Below are 22,136 nucleotides of genomic sequence, written 5' to 3' on the forward strand. Positions count from 1 at the left end.
TTTTAAATCTTTATTTATTAGATTATATAATTTTATAAATAGAAGCCGTGTTTTTCTCCAATATATTTCCAAGATCATAACAATTATAATAAGTTTGTCTACTAAATTGTCTATTCTTAAATCTCAAATCAGCCTCAGATATTAAAAATAATAATTGATATCAATATAAAAAGTATGGGGCAAAATCCGCAAGGTTTTAGAACTATTGTTAATCCCAATTAATTGTATTTAAAATTAAAATATAGACATTATTTGAAGCTTTTTTGAATTGAAATCTGTGATTTCATTAATTATTACCATAAGTGTATACTATTCTTACATAAGTGTGATACTTCCTATTTGTCACATGCAAAAGTTTTACTGAGAGCTATTCACAAGACAGACTGCATTACGGGCTTTGTCACCGTTTTGCGTCCGTTTGCTAACGCGTCACCCGTAGCCTTTGACAGTGCCTCGCTAGGGGGAGATTTTCTTCTTATTATGACGTCACTCCTTTACTAGCTCTCAGTAAATTATTCCTCAAAGTGACAAACTTATGGAACAATATTATAGACTTATGTTATAACTCATTGATATATTTGGTTTAACCTCAAATATATTTGTTGATTCATTTCCACGAGGTTATATTTTATTTAGCACTGTCCGATTCGTCATAACATTAAAATTAACACGCGATCGTTCAATCTGAGATGGGTGTATTGCGTGTGGAACACTTCTACAGGCGCTTTCATAGAGAAAGCTTTAGTAGGCCAAACCCTGTAAATTAACGGCCCGCCGAGCACCAAAGTGTCGCTGTTGGAACACTTCTACAGGCGCCAGTAGGCAAATTTTTTCCAGCTGTGACTCTGAAACGCTAATAACAGCCGTCCGAAAAGGTTAATTAACGAACTACTTTGCTTTTTTGGCGCGTTTTAATATTAAATGAGCCATGTTTTCGTAACACGTTACCCGTGTGTTTCGCTAGTTTTCGAGCCCTTATATAGCTCTCCAGCCGAGAAATTAGGAACTATTGAGCGTAATGAAAGGCGAGTGTTAGGGAACTCAAATGACGGGGTAACCATGGAATGGGGGTAGCTTAGAGTTGCATTTCGGTTGTTTAATTTGCGGAGTGACGTAATGCGCGGAGAAATGTCAAATATTTTCTGCAAACGCGCCGACTTTCAAGTGACGCTACGTTGCGCGACTTCAAATTGTAACAATTACTTTTTGCGGTTGTAATTTTCGTCTAACCTATGGGTTTTCTTTCTTTGTCCTTATATAGATTAATTTGAAAAGTATATATATATATATATATATATATATATATATATATATATATATATCATTATAATTATAATAATAATAAAAATCAAATAATAAATATTTTTATAGTATATTATATTACAATTTTTTTTTAAATAATTTTAATTTTATAATTTTAAAAAGTATTTATGTATATATATCAAATAATAAATATTTTTTTATTATATTATATTATATTACAATTTTTTTAAATAATTTTAATTTCATAATTTAAAACGTGTTTATATGTATATATCAAATAATAAATATTTTTTTATTATATTATATTATATTATATTATATTATATTATATTATATTATATTATATTATATTATATTATATTATATTATATTACAATTTTTTTGAAATAATTTTAATTTGATAATTTTAAAAAGTGTTTATGTATATATATCAAATAATAAATATATTTTTTTATTATATTACAATTTTTTTAAAATAATTTTAATTTGATAATTTTATATATACATATTTTATATATTATATAATTGTTATTTGTTTTGTACCTTCACAGGCTGCTCGGATTTTCCAAAAAACCTTTCGGAAGAAAACTTCGGATGTCGTTAATATTGATTGAAATTAATTCAATTTAAACCATAGGTTTACGCGGCGACTTGTTGCTGTCCGGTGAAACTAGCGCGTAAAGGTCAACACTCTATAAATAGCCTTTTCATACGACTTGTTTTTTTTTTATCGCGTTGAACCAGTGACCGTTCAAAGTAAAAACGTATATAAAAAACTTTCTCACGTACGTAAGGGAAAAATTGTAAACTGTAAACGTAATAAAAAAGGGGTCAATATGCGAACGAACTTAGTATTACGCAAATGAGGATTATGAAAGAAATGACAGCAATGATAACGAAATTTTCATGACGTTTCTAGCCCATTAAACACTTTGTCGTTGGAGTATAGAGTGGAATGTTAAGCTGGTAACGTTCGGTCCACTCTACGCGAATACATCGGGATTTTAGAAGGTAAACAAAGCGAGCTTTTTAACGATTAGGATAATAATAAATCAAGGGGTGTCGCCTTTTAACTTGTTTATTCGTTTACGCTGAGCCGTATCAGAATGCAAATGGCAGGGATGATTTTCCTCTCCCGTTTCCGCTTTCGGAGAGCGACATCTAGCGACGGATGGGGGAAGTTAAATCGACCTTATTCGACGAAGGAAAGGGAAATATTTCCGTTTTGGAAGAATTCGCTAGAATTAGAATTTAGATTGTCTGCCCTATCTCTAACTCTCTCTCTCTCTCTCTCCTGAGTAAGCGCCTGCACCGTGTCAAATTTTAAAGGAAATTGTAAATTCTTCTACTCTCGCGTATACTTCATTTTGGTCTTGACTTAATTTATATATGACCTACAAAGTTGGGTATTAGCCTAGCTGATTATTATTATTATTATTATTGATGAAATAATAGAAAATAATTAGCTAAGATAATACCCAAGGCACCACCCTCGGCCTAAGTCATCTAGCGACGTTTATTTCCTTTAATTCAGGTGGCCGGGTTAAATTGTGTAGGAGGGTGGTGGCAAGCCCTGCGTGCCACGCGAACCAACAGCTCCTGAGACTAACTTTTACCGTTAACCTCTACAAGTTTTATGGATAGGGGAAACCGAAGAACTCGGGTAAAACCCCTTTAATCAGTGGGCAGAGAACTTGCAAACTCTACGCAGAAGGGGTTTTTCCGAGTTTTCAATCAGTACCACTATAGCTGGGATTGAACCCGGCTCCTTTGCTACGATGCGAAAGTGCTATCCACATCGCCACCCCACAGAAACGTATAGGATTGTATGATTGTAGATTGTACTGAATAAAACTATGTCTACAAGTTTCCCTTTTCCAGGAGCGGCTTACCCCAACTATTACTGTCTTCAGTTATTTTGAAATTACGGCGTATGCGGTTTCAAAACCTTAATTTTAATCTGAATTTTAATAAATAATTAAATTTTATATTCACGAATCAAAGTTATAGAAGGTTTAAACATGATTTTAATTACTAAGAAAAAATATCCCCTCGTACTAGAAAGTAGAGCATAGCGCCGCCGATCCAACGCCGCTGTCGCCGATATTTTATCTCGTACTGAACAGCCGCCGCCGATAAATTTTGATCCCTCCGCCGAATTTCTTTTTGAGATTTTCTAAGTAACCTTTTTCTACTTCAAAAACATTTTGGAATTTTTTTTTCAAAATTTTCAAAAAGGGGGGAAAACTTTTGCCCCTTCGCGCCCAAATCAAATAGGCGCAAATAATCAAGTTAATTATCTTCAGTCCGAGTGTAAATTGAGTATCCATTTTGCTTATATTCTAAACCGAACGTGTTTCTTTCGGAAAAGCCATCGCTCCAGGGGTATTAAAGAGGGGGGGGGGGCGATGAATGATCAGGAGGCGAATTACTATTATACCCCCAAATCCCAACAGCGGAATATTTTCCTCCGATAATCAGGCAATTAGCGTGGAAAACGTCTCCTCGAGCGACCCTCGTATTATTAATTACTCTTCAACACGATTAACGATGCAACTTCTGAGTGCGCATTTCGCCAGCCCTACCCCTTCCCTTTTGTGGTCTAACTTGATAATATGCCGCCTCGCTTTAGTGTACCTTTAAGTCTATTTCGGTCCGTTCTCCTTTTGTACCGCGCTCGGGCTATTTCGGGGCCCCATATCCCGGCGTTTACTGTTATCTGATGGCGTAGTCGACGCCGTGGGTGGATTCAATCCGTGTACGGGTTTGGCGAATGCGGGTTTTACCCTTTCCCAGAATCGTTCCACGGTGTAAGGTTATCGCGGAGGACCGTATTTATACGTTTGTACGGGGGAAATAAAGATATGACGTCTGATGAAAGTAAGAGACCATTTGTAAGAAAGGAGGACCAGCTGGTCCCTATTGATTTAAGCTACTCCCAGCGTTCGTTTTTTTCTTCTCACTTTTTTTTATCTTCTTCTTGGTTTGAGCTTGCCCGGGCCGGTTTGGCCCGGGCGCGTTTTCTTCTAAATTCGTCGATAACAAGGCTTAGCGCGGCTTTACCCTCTTTTATACATTTTTACCAAAGTTTTTATTTTTACCTTTTTGTATTTTTTAGTCATTTTTTCGCGCTAGATGGTTGGATGGTTGGTGGGGAAAGAAATGTTGGTATAGTCAAACCGTCTAAAAACTTAACTGGTACTTTTGGGCGCATAATTTGGCCATTGGAAGCCCGCAGCGGCGGTTGCGTGCCAGAAGGCGATAGCATTCAGATGTCGCTTTCTTCCCGCCAACGAGTTCCGACTTTAACTTTCTTTTACGTTCTATTTCTTTTTAATACTCTGTCCGTAAAGCGATGCTGAGAAAAAACCCACCGTGCATCGCGGTTTATTTTTCTGTATATTGCTCGGCGGTATTGCATTCGTAGTCGGGGTTGCATGGCCAAATGGTTATCTTACCTGTGGTGTAGCTAGGACTTTGATTTGGGGGCAGGCGCACGGTTGAAAAAAAAATTAAAAATTATTCGTTTCATGGGAGCCCACAGGAATGTTTTAAAGAAGGCAAAATTATAAATGCATAGAGTTGTTAATTTTCCGGAAAAAAAAATGCGGAAAATATTCCGCAAATCGGAAAAATAAAAAATTGAAACATAAATTACTTTTTAAGGGTTTTTAATGTTTTTATCTTTTTATAGATATAAAATGTCTAATAACAGTAAACATACTACAAAACATTAATGGTGTTACCTTGTTAATCAGTTTAAACTAGTCTAGAGGTTTAGTTTTACATAAAGATTCGAGAAAATGAGGCGAAAATTCCGCTTTATTTAAATTTGCAAACAATATATTAGACTAATCATGGAATGAAAACTTTTTTTATTTTTTTCGGAAAAATACGGAAAATGTTCCGGAAAAAAAGGCCTCGGTCATTTTCCGGAAAATTTTCTGACTTACAACACTATTAGTGCATTCATTGGCCCTTTGCCCTGTTTGCTTATGCCTATTCTCCAGTTCTTGGGATATGAAGTTGATTTCTAATATACATCTAAGAAAAGTAATCGATATCTTAAGTGGAATATTTAGTCTGTGCCACGTAGGAGCAACAAACACAAGGAGAACGCAGCTAGCCTTTAACGGTAATTGTGAGTGTAGGGAGCTGTTGGCTCGCGTGGCATGAAGGGCTTGCCACCACCCTCCTACGCATTGTAACCCAGCCACTTGAATTAATTGAATTAAAAGTTGCTAGATGACTTGGGCCTAAGGTGGTGCCTTGCCTAGCCGATTATTATTATTAATATTTTTATAATAAATTTATACTTGCACAATTAATAGGAATAATGTCATTAGTGACTGAGAACCTAACCCTAAAAACCGCATTAAAACCTACGGAGCAGACGACGTATTGAAGATCGTCAAACGTTTTTTTGCCTTTGAATTTGGTTGGAAAAGTTCGCCGATTTTCCCGGTAGGAGCGCTGGCGGCTGATGCAATACGAAGATCGGTTCCAGTCCAGCAGCTTACTGGTCCAAGATTCAACAATCCCGTTTTACGAAACCTAGACGCTATTCTGAAAGACGGTTACCGCAACTTCATCGACAATTTCTTAAACGTCTTCAGCTTTGAAAGCCAAGGCTCAAACCATTTTCAAATCGACCATTTTGATTCCGACCATGACGCGAACTAAAGTTAAAGAGGGGGGTTTCGGGTTCGTTTAAACAAATCGACAGATTGAGAACGTCATCGACTGAGGCGGAATAATTTCGCCCCCCTTTCACCCCCTTCAAAATGAAAGAAAAAAACTAGATTTTTTTCTTGGCGCTTTGGAAGATTTTCATTCCAGTCTTGTCAGGGATGTTCCGAAAGATTTTTTTAACTTTCTCTTCGACTTTTTTTCATTTTTGTTTTTGATGGAATATTAACGGGAAAGTGTACATTGGCCTTTTTTCAGCTTCCTACATTTTTTGCCGGAAAATCAATATTGGGGTTTCGATTTTTTTATCTTTTTTTTACACATTCTGATTTTTACGCCTTAAGTTTTTTACCCGGCCACGCTTCCGTTTGATCGAATTGAAATCGTTCCAGAAAAATTGGTATTAACTTTTTCGAACTTCGGATTGATTTCAAAATTTTGTTTTCTAGTTTAGTATATTTTTTCGCAAATCATATGTCACTAGGTGGTTTCTTTTGGCCTGTTCTCGGACTAAAAGTGTACTCTTTTTAGCCTAAAACGTTTTATTCGCCTGTTCTGGGGATGATAATTACTCCGGCCCACACACTATTCGCTTGTTCCGGGCTACTCTTTTTACTCCTTCTGAAAAGGAGGAGTAAAGGAGTAAATTGGATTTTGTAGTCTGCTTGCCAGAATTTATCCGCTAAAAAGGCAACCATTTTGGAAAAACGTTTTTAATCCGACCCAAACTATTCGCCACTACATAATCGGAGTGAAATGACTCTTCTTACCCTACTTCGAAATCCCGGAACCTGTGAACAGATGGAAGAACATGGTATCAATTCCTGGGGTCCATGTTGTCCGGGGACCCCAGATTTGGGTCTTTCTTCCAAGTTTCTACCCAAAATCGTTCAGTTTTCTTTAGTAATAACGACTCTTTTGGGGCCCATGCAACCAGGGCCGGGGCCCAATTTGAGTCTTTCTTCAAAGTTTCGTTCTGAAAACTCAAGTTATCTTTAATAATTATAATTTTAACTGGCTTGGGCTCAATCTTGGCAACCCTACTGCAGGCTTACTACATTGTTATTTTCTGTTTTGTGAATTGATGGTAAAATATGATTTCGTGAAATTTGCAATTTGAACAAAAACACGCCAATTTTATCACCATTTCAATTCTCTAGCATATTGAATTTAGAAGTATCATCATCTTAAGCCATTTCTATAATTTTACACCTGAAGATTTTCGTATTTTTGATGAATGTTTATTTACTTTAAATACCGTTTACAAAACCCACCGTTAACAGTTTTATTCTATACCGTGCCACACACCATTCTTTGTCAATTTTCTCGGGTAATGGAAAGTGAAATGATATCGCATTTCGAGTACAACTATATCCGAAATTGTTAGTGTCGCGCGGTTCCTTTGAGGCGCGCACGCACGGTAGACCTAGTCACGAACAGCCTAATTTATGGGTAAGAGGCTCCACAGGTGAGTACCATTTTTCGCCATCAAGAAACTAAAAAAAAAAGCTTTAGATCGTATACTTAAAAAAAATGTGACCGGTATGACAATCGGTAAATTACTCCGATCAGTTAAAAAGTGATCATACGAACCAGACCCGCGGACCAACTCGCTCTTTGAATTCCGTAACTTGGATGGTAGCGAATGCGGATTACGACTTAGAATCCGCGTTACGAAACGTCGAGGAACCGCTGGATTTAATAACAATCTTAGGGGCTGGCTGGAGCTGGGATATATATTATAGAAGGTCATCATTTTTGTCAATCGAATCGCGTGATTTGGGGGCCCGCGATATTAAAGGTTCCAGGTTTCCCCGCTCGTCGCCGGGGGGTTCTAACACACCCAAACCGGGTTCGAGCGATATCTTTGCTTTTCTGGGTCTTGTAAAGCGTCGAAGCATTAACCACAGAGTGCGCTGCCGAAGGAGAATCGCCATTATAGATAAAGTAGAGGGATACAAAATGGATACTCCTTTTTAATGGAGTAAAAAGGAAGAGATAGCTTGTCGGTCTCCGTGGGTGTTGCCCCGTTGTCCCACCATCAAGGGAGTGGGCCATTTAAGGCCGAACGAGAAAAAACACACGGCCGAACGACGCGCCGTGGACCCGCGATATCCCCGAAAGCTTGCCGATTTTATTTTACTGGCGACTATCGGAAGACCAGTCAGCCAAGTCCGTCGGGGACCAGAAAATCTTTGCCGATCGTCATTTTGACAAAAATACGTCGCATTGAGATATCGGAACGATTGGTCGTTTGTTCGCCGTTTTTTCCTACTTTCTGGGACTCATCGAGCCGCCTCCAAAATCGGACGAATGACGTAAGTTTGATTCGTTTTCTGGGAATTACTTCGCTTTCGCCGCTATTTTTAACATCACCGCCTTCCCTCTCTGCTCGCTAACCCTGGCCCGATCGCCCACCCCGGCGTGTTTTGCTCTCTGTACGATCAGATTTAAGATTAAGTCGATGTTTACTTACGGAGAAACGTACTTTAGAATAGGATAAGGACGCGAATCGCTGTTACCAAAATAACGACTTTTTCCCGAATATTGAGTATACCACTGGTAAATGATGGTAAAGAACGGTATTCTGGTAAATGATGGTAAATAACGGAATTTTGATAAACAATGACAAATAACGGTATTCTGGTAAATGATGGTAAATAACGGTATTCTGGTAAATGATGGTAAATAACGGTATTCTGGTAAATGATGGTAAATAACGGTATTCTGGTAAATGATGGTAAATGATGGTAAATAACGGTATTCTGGTAAATGATGGTAAATGATGGTAAATAACGGTATTCTGGTAAATGATGGTAAATAACGTATGTTCTGTTAAATAACGGTATTCTGGTAAATAACGTTTATTTTGGTAAACAATGGCTAATAAAGGTATTCTGGTAAATGATGGTAAATAACGGTATTCTGGTAAATGATTGTAAATAACGGTATTCTGGTAAATGATAGTAAACAGCGGTATTTTGGTAAATAATGATAAATAACAGCGTGCTGGTAAATAACGACAAATATTGGTAAACAATTTGTAAGTAATTGTATGTAGGTAATTTCTTATTTTCTATTTACTACTTTTTACATTTTATATCACAACGTTATTTACCACTCTTTACCATACACTTTACCAACTGTGAAACACCGCTCCGAGAATGCTATTGATCGAAATCTTTGAAAACTACTAACTGATGTGCTTGCATAATAATCAATTGTTGTTTTGATTGTTCTGTCGCTAATTCTAAATAGTCCTCATTAATTCGATTGCATACCCTCGTGTCTTATCAACGACCTATATGATATATATGAATTCCTTAATCTCAGATTTAGCTATGTAAATTTACTTAAGTTCTTGTAAGGAATCGTTTCGGAGATAAACGCATTCGACAGGTTGCTTGGTTCTATTTGAATTCATTAGTCTTATACCTGTAATTAGTACGTTTAATAGCTCCATCCAATTCTAATTAATCTCGGTTGCAAACATAATATAGTTTTAAGCATCTGGTTTTAGTGCAACATTAGTATCCGGGGAAATGTGATCGTTAACCAAAGTGCAAACAGCTCGCCATATTCAATGTACAATTATCCTTTGAGCCAAGGAAACTCATTTCCTTAAATAACATCTGTAATTCTTTCTACTGATACATTTAATTTGTTTAACATTGAAATTAGAATTGGTTCAACCCTTCCGAAATCAACGCCTTTTAGAATACCTGCATATTTGCGGTTTTTATAAGTGGGTTTTATTTTTGATGTAGTGTCGTCCAATCACGCTTTTCTTCTTCGTATACCCTACTTTATCAAACACGTTAGCTATAACTTTTGTGACTTGACTTGGTTGGAAACATGCATATTGGGACTAGTTAATTAGTAGCTACTCTCGTGTGAGCCTGGCTCGTGTAATTGGTCAAACTCTTGCTTCTCGGAAATAGGTGCTCATTAAAAGATATACCTCGTACCCTAGATTCGAAATCACTGGTGCGTAGCCAATAGCATTTACCCAGTTCCTACCGGAACTAACTATTGATAACGCCGTACAGAAACTTATGGGGGCCAATTTTTCGGAGGTCACTGTTGGAAGTGGGTAATCTAGGTTACGGAGTTCTATATTATCTTTGGCTCGTGTTACTCACATTTTTCAATAGAATGTTTCTGAAGAATAACATTTGGTCCGAAATATATCGTTATAGTTACCTTCTAAAACTATAACATTCATTTACTTGTATAAATACATATTACATTATGTTATAAATATTAAAGCAAAAAATCTAGATGTCGCACCCGCTCAAAAACGATTAAAGATTCGAGGAAAGCGAATCTGACTTATAGGCGCCATTCGAACCCCTTCCGTACTCCAACCTACTGAAGTCGAATAACCCTGGAATAGGCTTAAGATGTTGATCTATTAATTGCGTACTGGCTTTGGTCCGAATACGGATCATTGGAGAAGAAAAAACGAGTGGCCAAGCGTGCTTCTCGGATTTATTTATGAATACAATCTCGCGGCGAATTACGCGCGAATAAGATTAGCTTTGCGGGGGAAAGGGCATTAAAGGGGAAGCGTTAGCAGTGGGGGGAAGCCAATTTCAGGCGCGACCCTTTATTTAAAGGATGCGGGGTTAAAAAAATCGGCGAGTTTTCTTCATTTTTGGGCGAATAAATCAGAAGAGACGTCGTTGTACGGTATTTTAGCCCTTGAGAGACGCCCAAAAAAATAATTAAAAGCTTTTTAGGTCGTCCGAAAGGTGTCGTTTTTTAGCGGCAGCTGGAGATGGCTCCCCTCTACCACCCCTAATTTTTTTGATTCGGCCTATAGTCGAAAACGAGTCTCAGTCTACCATTTACTTAAGACTAAAAATAAGGGTGAAGTCTGTACCCATTTAGGCTAACCCGTCGTAAACTATTAACCACGCATTCCCACCGAGTATAAACGAAACGAAAAACCGCAATATTTTTTTCCTTCGTTTTTTATCAGCGCCTTATATTTTTTTTAAAAGAAAAAGGCTAAAAAATGTAGCTCCAATCTTGAGAAAGCTCGGTAGCTAGCGCCACTTACGACGAAAAGCTAGAACTAGGCTGGCCGAGAGACGCGTTACGGAGAAGCCGCGAGCGCCAGCCTCAGAACAGCGTGGCTCCGAGTCACTCGGGTCGAAGAAGAGAAATCCAGATCGAGAGAGAAAGGACTGTTGGAGAGAGGGAAAATATTATCCCGCGAGTGAGCGAAAGACCAGGGAAAGGAGCCGGACGCTGTTTCGCCGCTCGCCACACGCGCCAAAGCCTTAAGAGATTGCAGGAAGCGATGAGTCCGCTTGCGTCGGACGGTCGCGCGGAAGATTGCAGTCCGCCCAGAGCGAGAAATGCCAAGGCGTCTCCAGTTGTAGACCAATTTGCCACCACCTCCAACCCCTCCTCCTCCTTTTAATTAGTCGAATTTCTGACGCTATTTTAAATTTTAGTCCATTCCCTCTTTGTCCAGTTCGGTTAATTTCGATCGGCAAAATCTACTAAAAAATTTCCCCACTAAAGTTTTCTCTACGCGCGATCACGAACAAGCTGAGCAAAGTGGAACTTTCCGAGGTAGGAATTGACTTATATTCTTTCATTGTTTTAATTATGGTTTCCGTATACGTTTTACCGTAATTGTACGGGGGGTAGGCGTTGACTAATGGTCGCGACCCCCCCCCCTCCCTTTTCTTTCGGCGTCGCGGTATGCCCCGTAATAATGTCCAACTGTCCCCTTGATTCGGCTGCTCGTATTATACTTATGATGGGGTTTTTGGGGAAGGCGTTTCGTTTCAGCGGTTCATTTGTATTTTGTCTCCGTATTCCTCGCGTGCGGGTGATGCTACTAATTAGGCCTGTAAAAGGGGAACAGTTTCGTTGTACCGCCTTGTTTTGCGACGCGTTTTTGCGGTTAGGATTTATGAATTAGAAAAAAAATAGTTTGTATTTAGGAACACTATTTATTTTACAAGTTACGTTTGCATTGGGGTATTTCAAATTTTGCCTACTTTGCGTTGAAATGGAGCACGAAAACGTAATTTTATTTTTTTTTAAAAATGCGAATAAAATTTATAGATTTTTCGTATTAAATTCGAATAAAATCTGATTAAATTGGGGTATTTAAAATTTCTGTAATTTCTGATAATGTCGCGAAGAAATGGAGCTTGAAAACTTAATTTTATTTATCTCAAAAAATGCGAGTAGAATTGATTGTTTTTTCGTATTAAATTCGAATAAAATCCGATTAAATTGGGATTTTTTAAATTTCTGTAATTTCTGACAATGTCGTGAAGAAATGGAGCTTGAAAACTTTAATTTATTTACCTAAAAAAATGCGAGTAGAATTGATTGTTTTTTCGTATTAAATTCGAATAAAATGCGATTAAATTGGGATTTTTAAAATTTCTGTTATTTCTAGGGATGCACCGATATGGGTACAGCCGATATATCGGCTAATCGTGGCCGATAATATCGGCCGATATATCGGCCGATTTTATCGGCCTAGGATAGCCGATATATCGGCCGATATTAACAAAGTTACCGATATATCGGTGCATCCCTAGTTATTTCTGATAATGTCGTGAAGGAATGGAGCGTGAAAATGTTAATTTATTTATCCCAACAAATGCGAGCAAAATTGGTTGATATTTTTAAGGTTGAATAAAATTTTATTAAATTCGATAAAATCTAGCAAAAATCCACACTCTAAAAATGCAAGTTGGCGTGCTAGAATAATACAATTCTATCGTTATCAGAATTAAATGAACCGAATTTATCGAAATAGCGCTCAGAATCGGAGGGCGTTTTCCTAATGAAAATTATGAGAAAATCGAGTCAAATAAAAGCTAATTTCCATGACGCGCTAAATTGCACTTGGGAATTGTGGGTATAGCTATTTATGTGTATAAAAATGGTTTCATAAAAACATAAACGTTTTTATTTCGGCCTAGGAGCGCGCAAAATTTCAAATTCGATGTCAAAATGTAAATTCATAAGGAAAACGCCTCCAACATGGGGAGTATAGATAACTTTGGTTCATTTACTTTTGTCGTTATCGAATTCTTATTACGAGGCACCCTAATACGCAAATACCAATTACAAGATAATGTCATCTTTGACATATCAAAAGCCAAGCTTAAATCACTCCCCGACTCGTGCAATAATTAACCACGTGAAATTCTAACTTTTCACGAAAGCTCCCTCTCACGGATAAGTCTCGATTTGAAAGTGGCTTGACCTCTTCCTCCGTTAGATTAAAATTCCAAACCAGGACGGCTTTCGAAGGGGGACCCTTCTCATCGCCAGTTACGAAATTTTGCTTATAGCAAATTCTTCTACTCGCGGCTTAACCTGGTAGCTAGGCTCAAAGCGACGGAGATTATATTAGTAATGATCAAGCCGTTCTCCTTCAGTATTCGAAAAGAGGAAATTTTATCCCGCGCGCCTTTTAAAACCAACGGGTGTAGCTTTTAGCGGCCGCTGTTAAAAAGGCCCGTGCTAATGCGAAAGCGACCGCCCGGCCCTGATAATGAAGGGAGCAACGGCTCAGAATTTTCATCAATGGCTCGCCACTCCAGAATTCTTCTATATATAATAATAAGGACGGGGAACGAGATTACGCCGTAACAAGCTACGAGTACACGTCCATATTCATTTAAATTTTCCAATTTTTGAAAGTCGGGCAGGAAGGAAGCCCCGCAAGGTTTGCTTCGAAGGGAAAATGTCTGTACTTTATTCCGCGGCCTGCTTTTCAAATGACTGAATTATACCTGGCCGTCGCGTAAGGGCCGCGTTATTGGAGCGCGACGTGTTACCTAGCTGTGGAAATTTCGCGCTTGATTTGCAAAGGCCGAGGCTTAGCGAATATATATATATATATATATTGTTATAACCCGGCGCTTTGTTTCGCTATAGATCCTTATTTAATTTTGTTTATAATATTGTTTCTTTAATAAATGAAATATTTGAAAATTCCGCTCCAATGAAGTTAATTACGAAATATCACCTTCTTGTTAAATTCAAATACGTAGTTTCATTTTTCAATAGTTTGTCTATAGAGCTAAATATCGAATGCGTTCAGTGGCTCTGTCGTAATGACAACTTGGCGAGTGTCGTGTTTGTGAAAGACGCGGTTCTTTATACGTGTCTGTAACTATATGAAGGTATATTTTTAGCAACTCGCGTGACACTGTTGCTTTGAGGATAGACTATTTTTAGATTTTCCGCCTTTTGTTTTCAATATTATCTTATTGAAGTTTTGCGCGCGAAAGAACTCGACAACCCCGTTTCGGCGTCGGTGTAACAATGAAAATTCAAAATAGAAGAAATAATATTCCACAGACGATTTCGGGAAAAAGCCTAGGGTTAAACGTTACGTTGGTTTTTGTATCAAGAATATCTATTGTACCCGCTATTAGGAATCATAGCCAAAGGCAAGTATTTACTGGTCTACCGCGAGGTCCTTTCATTGTACGTAAAGTATTTCCTTGTCAAAGAATAAAATAAGGTCGATTTTATACCCTTAAGCTGTTTTTGAAATTTAAAATCGTGGTTAATATTCAGTTTTGTAAAGATTTCAGTTTTGTATAGATTTATGTCGTTTTGCTGATTTGGACTATATCTGGGTCAAAGAGTACTACCATAAGTATATAAGTATCTTCCATAAGTATGTAACTTACAAGGAGACATCCCGAGGTGATTTTCCCATGCTATTTTACGTAGAGATTGTTTAAATTTGAGTTGTGAAAAACATTTTTGGTTGCCATTGAAACTTTTCCCTTTAGGAGCTTTCAAGTTACATACATACAGGTCTACTCAACCCCCGAGTTTGAACAAAATCGGGGAGAAACACCTCGGGATGTCTCCTTGTTAGTCGAGATAATTACTGATAGCTTATGGATACTACATCTAATTTCGCAACGAATACTTAAACATAATGCCAGAAGTGCGTAATAATCCTTTCTCTTCGTCGTAAAATTTATAATAGTGTTGTAAGTCGGAAAATTTTCTGTATATTTCCGTAAAGAATAAAAAAGTTTTCATTCCATGATTAGTCTAACATATTATTTGCAAATTTAAATAAAGCGGAATTTTCACATCATTTTTCGAATCGGAAAGTAAAACTAAACCTCTAGACTAGTTTAAACTGATTAACAATGTAACACTATTAATGTTTTGTAGTATGTTTACTGATATTATACATTTTATATCGATAAAAAGTTAAAAAAACATTATAAACCCTTAAAAAGTAATTTATGTTTCAATTTTTTTTATATTTCCGGAAAAATTTCTGGAAATTTTTACGCATTTTATTTTTCCGGAAAATTAACAACTCTAATATATAATATAAAATTCTGATAATACTTACGTTATCGATGATCTAAAGATTGGAAATATTGAGTAAAATGAAGGAAATATGTTTAAACTACGCGTGTGTTAGATGGAGGCTTAGATCTCGGGGCTCTTTCGTTTGGAAGCGCGGTTGTAAATAAGTCGCTTAAAGCTCTTTCCCTGGCATCCTCGAGTCGTTACTCTCTCGGCGTTAGAACGCGCGATGGGCAGAGGAGAACTTTGTAAGTTTTAGTTAAGGTAATGGAGCCGGCGTAGACGAATCCAAAGCGCTTTCATCTCGCTACATTTTCGAGATGAAACTTTCCCTCTCTCTCCTCTTCCGTTTGACCTCATCTCCGCGAAATAATAATAGGCGCGTCCTTCGCCATTATTTTATGCTCTAAATAGGAAATTTTTATTCACCTGTATAAAACGCGGTCAGCCGTCTTCATTCGCTAAAAGCAAGTTTATAGGTTGAAAGAGGTACCGCTTGTAGTATTATTCCTACTATTTTGTCCCCCCCCTTATTTGTTTTACGAGATCTTCCAAACCACGGAAATAATAGCCGCTTTTTTTGTTTCTCAAAACTGGGCAACGTGTATTTTTCTTTCTGTTATTCGTGGCTGATAAAGGGGAGGTGGGGTTTCTCCATTTCCTCGTTCCCCTTCGCGATAAGAGCCTAGAGTCGTAATAAATTGACGCCGTGGATGAAATGGAAAGTAAACGAAAGTAAATATTAAAAAATTGTAATAAAAAAACGTAATAAGATGTATACGAGTCTTCGCCGTTCTAAGAATGCTATTTCTTAACAGACTTCGAGGATATTTTTAGCTCCGTGGAATTTTAAAATTTGATTACGTTTTTACTCGGAATTTATTCCCTTTCGGTTCGTTTTAATGAACTCGTATTTCATTTTATCTCTTTGATATATTTGCATTTGGAAAGACGCCGTTTTTAATTAAGTTTGTCCTCTAATATCCCTAATTGAAAACTGAGATTAACCTTGTAGATGGTGTCTAATTTCTAAGTTTATTTTAAATAATTCTAATGAGGTCTCTAATTTCCCGACATTTTTCACGTGAAATTTATTTTAAACTATTTTAATTACACGTGTAAAAATAAGTAAATTAAATTGTAATATTTGAATGTCGTAAGAATTACTAACATAAGCAGCATAATAATCTGGATTAAGTCACGATCATTGGTGTTAAATAAATTAAATTAAATATATGAATGAGGAAAATATTTCAAGAAATAACTTTTCCTAAGTACTAACGTAAGTAACGTAATAAATCGTTACTTAAGGTACAAAGCCCATATATAAAAAAGTAATTTAGCCCGTAGTCGAATGCAATCAAACACTCGAAAATAACAGGCAACTTGATTGTCTAGCATTCCAGTGGATTTTTTTGTTCTATCGTGGCCATTTTTTCTCGATGGAAAGCCAAGCCATTGATTTTTAGGGTTGTCGCGCCTTGAGAAGTTGAGAAATAGATAAAGTGGCCGAATCCGAGCAAAGACATATCGAAGGGAATACTGAAATGTAATTAGTCTTAATATCAGGGTTTTTGGAATGTCGCTCGGGTGATGGCCAGCCGAAGAAGGCCAAAGGTTAAATCATTTCCCCTCCCACCTCTCTCCATCCTCCCGTAACGCTTTTCACATCATCGCTTATCGATTTTATATTTAAGAAGAGAATGATGCCGAACCCCGTCATGAGGATTCCCGCCAGCGCAAAAATCCCATTTTTTTCGCTTTCTCTCCCCTTTATTATTTCGTGTTTCTGTTCTGGTGGCGATTTTCGAGATTTGAACACGCTCCAGTTAGCTCCGCTATGCTTAGCCTTGGCCCTTCCATCATATCGCTGATTCGTTCTCACTTACATTAGGAGAAAACTCTTCTTTTATTTTTCATCCATCGCTTCGCTCCGTTCCCCCTTACGCCCCCGTTTCCCCGCATTACCCCGATTTCCCTTTTCGGCTTAGCCTAATATCAATTTTACGTTTTCGCCCCCCCTCCTATTACACCCCCTCCAGCGCCTATATGTATTTTGCTATCTTTCTCCGCAACGAAATGTAACTCGGCAAGATGAGACTGAAAGCGCCTAATAGAGAGATGATTGTGCCTTTTTTGGAAAAAAGGGGGACGATTCTGTGTAGGCATCCATTTTGGAATCTGGCCAAGTTTTATCCCAAATTCCGTAATGTTATTAGCGTGATGCTCCCTCTGCCGCTACGCCATGGAATGGGATGGAGCGGAAAAGGTCAAAGGTTGATGCGACTATTATATAGGGATGAATTTGTACCCCGGTAATCGGCCAGGATTCGACTTTATATTTTTAGCCGTCGTCTGTTAGGATTTATGGCAAATTTAGGAATTTTGGGAAATTTTTGATAGAGGAGAAGATGGAAAATTTAGGTTCTCACGCGGATAAGTTAAGATTTCCCCGTTAGTTAAATCGGTTAACAGTTTGACGTAAAAAAATTGCGAGGTAATATTTTTCTATCGACCTTACGCTTTTACCGCCATATTTTAAAATGGCGGCCAGAATCTACAGAAACTCCCATAGCCCCTGATCTATTAGTGAAATTGCATATCACTTACTCTCTAAATAACCCAATAATACAAAACACATAGATATCTTAATAAAATACCCCCAGAATACTAAATTCTCAATTTTTGAATATTTTTGTTCGGTATATGTACATTTAAGGTTATGTAGGTGTTTTTTACTTTGCTAGACGAAGTTTGGTAAACGAATACGTGTTAAAATTGCATAGAATTTCTGGGATTTTTTTCTTGATCTGCTGCTTCTTAAAGAATCATAATTGTTAGAACCAAAATGCAGTGATATAACAATTTAATCTTGAGAATTTTATGATATCCATTAACCAAAATTCAGGGTTAGGATATCAGATAAACGATAATTGATAAAATTAATTTACGGTTAACGATGATTTAGGTAATGTTAATACTTTTCTCAGGATTTCAATGAAAGTGGATTTCGAGAAATCGGACATTAATCAATATCCAGAACAAGAACGCGAAAATAATTTTCAAATTCCTCTTTAAAGCTATTTAAAATTAAGCCTCAGAATTCTTAATTGATTTTAAAATAAAACTTTGAATTTATCTCTTAAAACCTCAATATTTTTTAAACCTATGTAAGATTTAAAATCATCTGCCAAAATATAAAGTTTTTTTACAAACGCTTTTATTTTTAAAATTCTATATAATCAAAACCATACTTCTGAATGAGAAATGGTTAAAATATCACAAGTATTTGGTACGTCGGTCTCATGCAGACGATAATCTAGTACTTTACATATTTGTAATAATATACAGCCATGTATTGAAGGTGGAGTGGTTAGCACTTTCGCCTCGCAGCAAAAGAAGCCGGGTTCGATCCCAGCTTGTGGCACTGGGTGGAAACTCGGAACAACTCCTTCCGCGTTGAGTTTGCAAGTACTTTCCCCACTGGTTTAAGGGGTTTTCCCGCGAGCTCTTCGGTTTCCCCTTCCATAAAAACTTGTTGAGGTTAACGGTAATAGTGAGTGTAGGGAGCTGTTGGCTCGATCGCGTGGCATGTAGGGCTTGCCACCACCCTCCTACGCATTGTAACCCGGCCACCTGAATTAAAGGCTTCAAAAGTCGCTTGATGGCTTAGGCCTAAGGTGCTGCCTAGCTGATTATTATTATATGTGGTAATTGTCTATTTTAATTTATAGCGAAATTCTTCACCGACTATTGCATGGCGACCACTATACAGCAGACATCTTTTACGCTCAGGCTTCCGTTGAAATACAAAGTTAAGATAATTATATCAAAAGACAGAATTTCAGCCAGAGAATGGCAGAGATCCATTTTGGAGAAACTCTGGTTTTCCTCGGAAAACTGCCGAAATCAGTAACACTAATATACAACCAGGATACCCTGGTTCTTAAATCTGATTGGTGGCGCTACAATTATTAAAATTACCATTTAATACAAAATATAAAATACTGCGGGGCCCCCAGAGGTTCTATATTTCCAATAAAATCCTATATTTTCAAAAATATCCTATAACATCCTATATTTTTAGCAAAATCCCCAAAAAGTCCTATAAAATCCTATAATTTTGCCCATTTAAAATCTCGTCACTCACAAGGAGAGTACCCGAATTTGTTCAAAGTCGGCCGTAATGTAGACCTATATGAGATATGAAATTTCCCAAAAGGAGACGTTGCACTACCCATTCGATTTGCCATGGCAACCGAAAATGTTTTTGACCACTTAAAACAAAAATAAGATTTTTTCCTTTTTTACCTCAAAAATGTTCTAATTTACCCAAACTTGAGGACATTTACCTAAAAGTGGTCCAAATTACCCATTTCATGATTTTAATTTTTTTTATTTTAAATTTTCGTAGCTAGGACCCTGTGAAACCGAGAAAAAATTGAGATTTTTTTGTTTTAAGGGGTCAAAAACATTTTCGGTTGCCATGGCAAATCAAATGGGTCTCCTTTTGGGAAATTTCTTATCTCATATAGGTCTACATTACGTCCGACTTTGAACAAAATCGGCAATTAACACCTCGGGTGACTCTCCTTGTCAGTTAAATTGCTAGATTTAGCTATAGTATAAATTCCTATACAAAGTCATTCTAGTTTATACTTTAGTTATTGTTAACGGGGCTATCTACTAGTATATTTTTGTGATAAAATGGTTAAATAGTTTTTAAGTGAAAATCACAGATTTTTTAAAACTAAATATAGATTTTTTAAATGCATAAAGTTAGTAAATGAAATAGTATATAAAATCCTATAATTTTGAAAAAATAATCCTATGAAGTCCTATCATTTTAGAAATATAATCTAATTTTTCCTATAAAAAAATTGAAGATTTGAGTGGGTGTCCTGAATACTGTCAAACAGCCAAGCTTTATCAAACATTCATATTTATTTTAAAAGTATTTAGTACTGTTATAGTTGACTTATAGTTTATAGGTTGCGTCTAAAAATACTAAACTTTACAAGAGAGACACACTCCCTCCACTTTTATCAGAAATGAGAATGTTTTTCTTCTACCATTGAACTGAGAAAGTTTTTATGACTTTGAAAAATCACGGAAAAATATATAAAATATTGGTCCCGATAGAAGGCTTAGGCGTCGCTCGAGACACTCTCAGCGAATATCTTGGCGCACAGTCACTCCTCTTCTGGAAAGAAAAGGTATCTATAGAAAAAAAGGTGGCCTAAATCGGAACTACTATATGCTTAGGCGGAAGTAGTTTGTTCCATATACTGTCCCTCCCCCTCCCCTCTTATCTCGCGCTCGGTTTTTAACTTCCGTTTCTTTACACCGAAAGTTACGTGTTTCCGCTTTTCTAACCGCGACGTTCTTTTGCCGCGAATAAGGCTAAACGCTCCTTAAAACGTTTTGATTCTCGAAATGAAGTGTATAGGCTATACATTTATAACAATAAATGTTTTCAAGGCGTGGGTTATATATTTTTTTCTTCCTCGAAAAATGACTTAAGACGGTCCAGGATATGGGCTTTGGGCTCGTCGTAAAATTCTGCTGAGATGGTTTCCGACATTTTTAAAACGATAATAGTTTTTTTTTAAAGAACGAGCTCTTGGATTTTTTGGGACCATTTATAATTGTAATTCTAAGATTAATTTTGAAACTGTTCATTGAAAATTTACAATATCTTACAAATATAATATGTCGTATTTGTAATTTTTATGAATCGTGTACTATATATAGTATACGAGTCATTATAGGCTGGTGTCGTCCATGTGTGTGTGTGTGTGTGTGTGTGTGTGTGTGTGTGTGTGTGTGTGTGTGTGTGTGTGTGTGTGTGTGATCGGGTATGACTGGGAACGCGAAAAAACGTAGCCAAGCGGGGGAAATTCCTCTTAGTTTGCGTTGTGTAGATCATCAAGAGCCCTATACAACGGCAAATTGACGTGACAACACAGGTTGAAGTATATTCGTTTCACGACTGCGCGCATGCGTTTTTCGGCTTCCCGGCTAGAAATAAAATATAAAAAGATGGCCGAACGTCGTCGAGAAAATACGAGCATTCAGGCAAAACGGGTTTAGTTTCTAGTCAAAATTAAAGATAATTCATAAATAATACAAAATCTAGTTGCAAATTGAGTTTATGCAATAAAATAATTAGCGATTTGACCTGTATGTAATTGTAATTCGGTTATTTCTGGCTATTTCGTTGTCAATTTATCGCTAAGACTTGGATGCTTTTACATTTATACATATTTTTCTTTTTGGCCAATGCACTCAGCGAAGAGGCCGGTGAAATGGTTAAAGACACTCGCTGTTAATCTACCGGGCGTGAATTCAAATCTCGCTTCCGCATATATTTTAGATACATTTTTTTTCTGTTAATTTTATTTTTAGTTTGAACATTTTATCTGCTTTTTATATCAAATAATTTATATTACTGAAATTCCTCGAATTAATTATCTTGTCATTTTAATTCATTTTGGGCTCCCAACGCCATCTCGTTACGAAAAAAATAACCAAGAATTTTGGAATTGCTGTATTTTTCAATTATAATTATTTATAATAGTATTTAATTTCAGTAGTATTTCCAGAAATATTAAAAATATTAAATTACACTCTTTAAACTAAAATAACTACTAACAATAAACAATCTGAGAAAACACACGGGTACACGATTCATATTACAAAAATATATTTTTGTTTCCTTGTTAATAAATATTTTTAATTAAATTTTTATTGCGTAACTAAAGTAGTTCGATTTTATTTATTTTATTAAATATAATATCATTAGAAATCGGAAGTCTTGAATTGTGTCCAGATTTTAGGTATAATTT

At 36.8% G+C, this 22,136-nt stretch overlaps 3 protein-coding genes across 5 annotated transcripts in view; all 3 read left to right on the plus strand.

The window, feature by feature from the left end:
• Positions 1–22,136, plus strand: part of LOC149927043 (innexin unc-9-like) — a 122,698-nt gene that overhangs the window by 23,614 nt on the left and 76,948 nt on the right. The window contains exon 1 of one of the 2 annotated variants that reach the window (XM_090159581.1): positions 11,437–11,538. The exons of the other annotated variant lie outside the window; for it this stretch is intronic. The gene's annotated coding sequence lies outside the window, so the exon portion shown is untranslated. Of the gene's footprint in view, positions 1–11,436; positions 11,539–22,136 lie in introns of those variants that run through there. 2 annotated transcript variants of the gene reach the window in all.
• The window catches only part of LOC149927044 (innexin unc-9-like), a 113,707-nt gene that overhangs the window by 23,564 nt on the left and 68,007 nt on the right, over positions 1–22,136 (plus strand). Inside the window, exon 1 of one of the 2 annotated variants that reach the window (XM_090159579.1) lies at positions 11,400–11,538. The exons of the other annotated variant lie outside the window; for it this stretch is intronic. The gene's annotated coding sequence lies outside the window, so the exon portion shown is untranslated. Of the gene's footprint in view, positions 1–11,399; positions 11,539–22,136 lie in introns of those variants that run through there. 2 annotated transcript variants of the gene reach the window in all.
• Positions 11,457–22,136, plus strand: part of LOC149927045 (innexin unc-9-like) — an 82,287-nt gene continuing 71,607 nt past the window's right edge. Inside the window, exon 1 of the mRNA XM_090159577.1 lies at positions 11,457–11,538. The gene's annotated coding sequence lies outside the window, so the exon portion shown is untranslated. The remainder of the gene's footprint in view (positions 11,539–22,136) is intronic.

The sequence above is a fragment of the Leiobunum rupestre genome, chromosome 9, assembly GCF_980474605.1.
Source record: "Leiobunum rupestre chromosome 9, qqLeiRupe1.1.hap1, whole genome shotgun sequence".
Taxonomy (NCBI): domain Eukaryota; kingdom Metazoa; phylum Arthropoda; class Arachnida; order Opiliones; family Sclerosomatidae; genus Leiobunum; species Leiobunum rupestre.